The following is a 6,223-nucleotide window of genomic DNA, read 5'->3' on the forward strand; positions in this document are numbered from 1 at the left end:
CTCGCTTCCCCCAAGCCTCCAGCTACTAGCGTGCGGCCCCACGGAGGAGACCCCGCTGGGGCTCGCAGGGCGACGCGCGCCAAGCGGCGGCGGGAAGGAGGCGGGAGGAGCGGGGCCCGGACCCCGACTCGAGCAGAGCCAGCTGGGGAGGCGGGGCGCGCGTGGGAGCCCGGGGCCCCGGTGGCCGGCCCTCCTCCCGCCACGGCTGAGTGCCCGCGCTGCCTTCCCGCCGGTCTGCCGAGAAAGGCGCTAAGCCTGTGGCAGCCCCCTCGCCGCCGCCTCCCTGCCCCGAGTCCATATAACCCGCCGTCCCGCAGCCCTCCCCGTAGCCCGGCGAGGAGGCAGCGCTGCAGCCCAGCCCTCGGCGACACCGACGCCCGGCTCGGAGCAGGTAGGCAGCGCTGGGACCCGAGCTAGGGCCAGCAATCTCGCACTAGGCTCGGAGACTGGGGTTAGGGTGAGCGGCAGCCTGGGTGCTAGCCGCGTGAACAGCCCCAGGGACCCCGCGTCAGTGACAGGAGGGGCCGGAGTGGGGCTAGGAGTAGATGCAGTTGGCGCCTCGCAACCCATGGACCTGCCTCCTGTCCACACTGTCCACCACAGGTGGCAAAGGATCACCATCTCTGGAGATGCTAGGGCTCGAGTCTGGTTGGGAGGGGAATTTTGGAGGTGCGTGGGTATCCTACCTTTACAAGGAATGCAAATCCCGACCTCTGTAAGGCTGAAGGCCTTTCAAGTCCTGCCATAGAAGCAGATTAAAAGAGGAAAGCCAGCTAGAGCCGGACCTCTATTCTGGTCCCAAGGTGTGGGTTCTTGGTGGGTTACTGCTGTTCCTGTGTTGAGTTCACTGTGGTGCCTCACCTGCCTCCCTAGTCTCCCAGGTAGAGAACTCGGTCTGCCCATGCTCTCTGCTGCTCCACATCAGGTCCTTCTGGGCTGGGCAGCAGTTACTACCTTCTCACCCTTGAGAGATGAGCACATCTGTACGCACCTGTCCACATACACACCTGCATGTGTGTGTGTTGGGGGGGGGGGAATGTGTCAGGAAAATAGTGCTGACTTCTGAGCCCCAGGCCACTTGGTTCCCTCAATATGTTGAGATCTGTTTATTAATGAACTGGACATGTAGGACCTGGGTCGCGACAATATTTGGGGGGAAGTTTGTTGTTTTTCTTCATTTAAAAATTAAACTGTGTCCGTGTGCGCCCCAGTGTACTGGTCAGAGGCCATCTTTAGGAATCGATTCTCTTTTTCCATTTTTATCAGCCTTGGGGTTTTAATTCAAGTGGCCAGAATAGGCAGCAAGCACCCCTACCTGCTGAGTTTCACTGCCCTCAGGTCGGTTTTCGTGGTTGTTGCCTGTGTTGCAGTTTAGCTTTAGAAAAAAAAAAAAAACACTCAACAGAGACAAAATGTATCCCGAATCCTTGGTGTGTTGCAAATGCTGATTCACCCACAGCCCAGCCTTTGATTTATTCAATAAAAAATTTAAAAACATTACTTTGTGAACAAACGGTATTTAAAATTTTGTCATCCATGACTGTATAGATTGTGTAGGCAATTTTAAAAATCAGGTAAATGTTTTCAAAGGTGTTGCATACCCACTTACTAGTCTTGAGCTAAAAGGTCTTGGCAGGCCTTTGGGAGGCTGCCTATGAAACACAGGTAACTACAGGATGCTGAGTAACGTTGTCCTTCTAGTGACGACTCTGTGAAGCAGTCAGGGCCTGCCCATTCTGATGGCCACCCCATGTGAAAACATTCTGGATTAGAAGTCAGATGCTGAATTCAAATACTCTCCGTGTCCCTGGACCTTGAGCAAATTACTTAAACCCTCGGAACTTTGGTTTACCCATCTTCAAAACTGAGTCATAACCGAGCCCTTCTCAAAGAGCTTATAGAAACCTAGTCAATTGGCCTTTGTAAGCAAAGTGGAAACTGCCTGACCCTGGCTGAAGCAGGAAATGACCAGGATGCTTGTTTCCGTAGAGGTAGAGTTATTTGTATAAGAAAGAAACTGGCTCAGGGCCTGTGAGATGGCTCCCTGTATAAGGGTGCTTGCTGCTAAGGGACCTGAGTTCCATCCATGGAATCCAGGAGACAACATTGTCTTCTGACCATCACACATGGACTGTGGCACACGTGTGCGCACATACACAGCTAGAAAAGTAGCCAGAATGGATGAGTGCTGATATCCACTAAGTGGTCCACAAACGTGGTGACTTTGGGTCCTAGATTTTGGTTCTAGGACTGGGTGGGCCTAGAACCCAGGGGGAGAGGGCCAGTTCCTAGGTTTTGAAGAGATGGTGGCAGTGAGGCAGGAATTTGCCTATGACCTGGGTGGAGGCTGTGGCATCTGTCAGGAGTATGTCCTGTGATAAAGATGCTTCAGTTTCATGTTTATTTATAGAGCATGCCCAACCCAGGCCCTGGAATGGGCTTCTAGTGCTGACACGTGTGAAGGAGCAAAGCTAAAGTAGAAGGGGGACAGGGGACAGGGCTGAGGGCTGAGAACTGAGGGACCTTCACTACCAGGCTGCTATCCAGGGGTGCACCAACCCAAGGCTCCTAGAACTCCAAAGTTCTTGTCATTTTTGCCATTGCATTTTTTAAAAGTCACACCTACATCTCAATGAGAGACCATTTCTGTCACCAAATTCAAGGGCGATTTACCTCTCAGAAGCAAGAACAAAAGACTTAGTGAATGGTGAATGGTGTTGGGGCAGGGGGCAGAGAGAAATCCTCAAGACACTCTTTTTGTGTTACTTCTAAGAAGGAACTTTGAGGCAGCCTTTAGTTTCCGTTCATCAAAGACTAAGAGGATACTTTTAAATGTTGCTGACATCAACTATACCGATGAGCAACAGTGTGACAGAGACTCCTGGAACCCAGATCACTCAATCTTGTTTCTGTCTGAATGTGCAGTGAGGAGTGTAACGGACATTCAGTGAGGCTACAGTCATCTTACAAGCAGGCAATGTTCTCTCCATAGGACCCACACCACAGAACAACCTGTGGTCCATCTGCCTTTGCAGACACTTTCTCTTTAAAACAATTTGTTTTCCCTGAACTTGTTGCTCCACAGGGGGAGGGGAGGTCAAAGAGGAGGGATTGCTTGGCAAAACTATTGCTTATGAAGTATCTGAAGGAATTAGCACTTAGTGCATACTGTCTGTGTGCTGGTATTAGGCTTAATAATTTAGGATTTTACTTTTGCTTGTAATTCTCCAACATCCCCTTGATGTAGGTACTGTAGTTATGCCTATTTACAGATGAGGTAATGGAGGCTTTAGCATGTGATTCCAGGGCCCTGGAGTTGTATCTTCACAGTGAAGGAGTTTAGATCTCCGATCTGACAAGTAGTCCAGGGTAGGAGCTTCTGAGTGGTTCTCTCCAGTGTAGCTAGTGCTGGATGTATAAATATAACCTAGTAAATATCAGACAGAACCACAGGACTCTAGAACACTGCACGGGCCATTCTGTTGAGAGGTCTCTCTGAGGCTAGCTAACTAGAATTAGGAGTGATGTGAACTCATGTAAGAAGAAAAGAAGCACCGTTGTTTGCATTAATATCAAAGCAAAATTTCTCATCTTCAGTCATGAGTGTATAAACAAACGAGCACTTTTCTTTTTTCTTTTCTTTTCTTTCTTTTTTTTTTTTTTACAGTCTATGGTATTTTTCTCACTCATTACAATTACTGATGCTTTCACTGGATGTCCCAGCTTGGCAAAAAGCTCAAATTTTTGTTCTCATTGCCAACTTGAAATTCTGAGTTAGGACAGCTGCTGCTTGACTTAACCTTGACCTAACCCAGAGGTACGACCATCATAGATTAATGTCACTTGAACACTGAGACCACTGTGTCCTTATTATGCCATAGGTCATGAGCATAAACCATATGTCTAATTTGCCGCTATACATTCTGATGACCAGTGGCTACCTGCCACTGGGTGCGCAAGACTAGTTCCCCTCAGATAGGAGTCCCCTCTATGTTCCTTCAAGATCTGGCAATCTCGGCAGTTCCTTGTCTTGCAGGTCTGCCTACAGTCTCTGACTGTAGAGCATGACATTCTCTCAGACTTCTCTGAGTCTACCCTTTTTGATCTCCTTTAAGGGTGCTATGTCAGATGTGTGGCTCACCTGAGGTTCTGGGGAGAATTCCTTGTATTTAATTCTATGATTTTACAATGCTCCCTCTGCATAGGGTTCTGCACTGTCAGGGCCAAGCATGCTCTGCTTGCTCCGGCTGTCTGTTTTACAGGGGCTGCTGGGGAGCTTCACAAGGCTCAACATGGCTTTAGGGGTAGGAGAAGCATCCTGAAGAAGTAGAAAGAAGGGAAGCCTCATCTCCACTGAGGTTGTGGTGGCCGGACAGAAGAAACAACCTTGTTTGTGAAGGAATAAAAGCTTTGAAGGTAGGTCTAGGTGATGAAGGAGACATGGGAATGGCAGAGGGCCAGTGGATGTAACACTTGATGGCCCTTGCAGGTGGAGTCAGGTTCCTAGAGAGTGACTTATGAGGGAGGAAAGCCATTTTCTTCCATCTGCCCAAATCTTTGCTTAATGAGTGACTTTGATGGACATTGCCCAGATTTATGGGAGAAAACCAATTTTAGAACCATGGATAGGGCCAAACGCCTACAATCTCAGCACTGGAGAGTCCAGAATAGAGGTATCAAGAATCCAAGCCCCCATCACCGGGGTCAGCTCTGTTGTGCTATCCAGGCAAGTTACAGGGCCCACTCTCTCAAACGCTGCAACCAGTGAGGGGTAGGAATAGCTCTCCCGAACTCATGACCCTGTGTGCAGCTTTCCCAACTACCGGAAGTGTGGAGGAGAGGGGCTTCACTCTGTACCCGTGCCACCCCATGGCAGACAAGTGGCAGGGTTAGCTCTTCCACACTCATGCTCTCAGGCTCTGCTCACCCACACCCCACAACCACCAGGGCCAGCTCCACTGTGCTGCCTGGGTGAGGTGCAGGGCCTGCTCTCTCAAATGTGGCTGGTGAGTGGCGGGCAAACACTCAAGAGGGCCTCAGCCAGTGAAGGGCGGGGCCAGAGGGCCGAAGCCAGTGAGGGGCGTGGCCAGTTCTGTACAACTCTTGGACATCTGCTCTGACAAGGGACACCCCATGTTCTCTAATGATAATGTGAGTCACGGACACCAACACCCACCTCTGCATAGCCATGGACCCAGACATGGCCCTCAGTGGCAGCTCAGGCTGCCATCTTACAATGGCTCCAGGTAGCGGGGGCTCTCCACCCACAAGCTACTCCCCTCCACCTTCGAGTTTCTAGTTCCATCTCTGTTCATAATGTTTAAGCTGCTCCACTTCTCTTTGTCTCCCATCTGACCACCACATACTCCCACATTGCGGCGGCGGCGGCTCCCGCTGCAGACTGGCCGTGCTACTGGAGGGCCCCAGCGTGCTACTGGAGGGCCCCAGCGTGACATTCTTTGGTCCAAGCTTTATGGCATTTTGGCAAGCGGATGTCTACAGCCTCTGTGTCTGTCCTCCAGTAGCAGATCTGTGGGTGATGTGGCAGGTCTCTGTCTTCCTTCCTCCTGCTGCACTGCACTGCATGGTGGCTCTGTGCAGTGATGGATGGCAGGTCTATGGAGTGGTGGAACAGATCTCTCTCTGTCTTCTTCCTCCTGTGCTGTGCTGCCTCGATTTGATGTGATTTGATTTGACTTGATGAGTCCTAGGCATCAAACAGCTTTGGCCACCAAGCCAGGCATCAAGCTAAAATGAAAATAGGACTGCCATCTGCTCTGCCCCTACTGATATAAGAACGACATCGCCAACAAGGTGTCTCTTTGCCCATTGCCAGGGGTCACAATTATTTTTATTGGTAAATTTTTACTATGTAGCTCTGGCTAGCCTGGAACTCTCTATGTAGACCAGGCTGGCCTGGAACTTTCAGAGGTTTACCATTCTCTGCCTCCCGAGTGCTGGAATCAAAGGTGTGTACATTGCTTGGAATCTCGAGGGGATGAGGGTGCGGGGCTTCTACAGGAGAAAGGCAGGTCTTGGGAGCCTGAGGAGGAGTGGATGGTCATTAGCAGTCTCCTTGCTATGCAGACATCTTCTGTTAGGGAGTGGATACCACCTTGGAGTAGCTGTTCTGGGCATTGACTCTCTCCCTCTCCCTCTCCCTCTCCCTCTCCCTCTCCCTCTCCCTCTCCCTCTCCCTCTCCCTCTCCCTCTCCCTCTCCCT

At 50.7% G+C, this 6,223-nt stretch overlaps 1 non-coding gene across 1 annotated transcript; it reads right to left on the minus strand.

Moving 5' to 3' along the window:
* Positions 1–5,698: 5,698 nt before the first annotated feature.
* On the minus strand, positions 5,699–5,841 carry LOC114612924. Its single transcript, XR_003710109.1, has one exon. It is a non-coding gene; the product is annotated as a small nucleolar RNA SNORA48 (small nucleolar RNA).
* Between the last annotated feature and the right edge of the window lie 382 nt (positions 5,842–6,223).

Source organism: Grammomys surdaster, unplaced genomic scaffold (genome assembly GCF_004785775.1).
Source record: "Grammomys surdaster isolate TR1022 unplaced genomic scaffold, NIH_TR_1.0 126185, whole genome shotgun sequence".
Lineage (NCBI taxonomy): Eukaryota > Metazoa > Chordata > Mammalia > Rodentia > Muridae > Grammomys > Grammomys surdaster.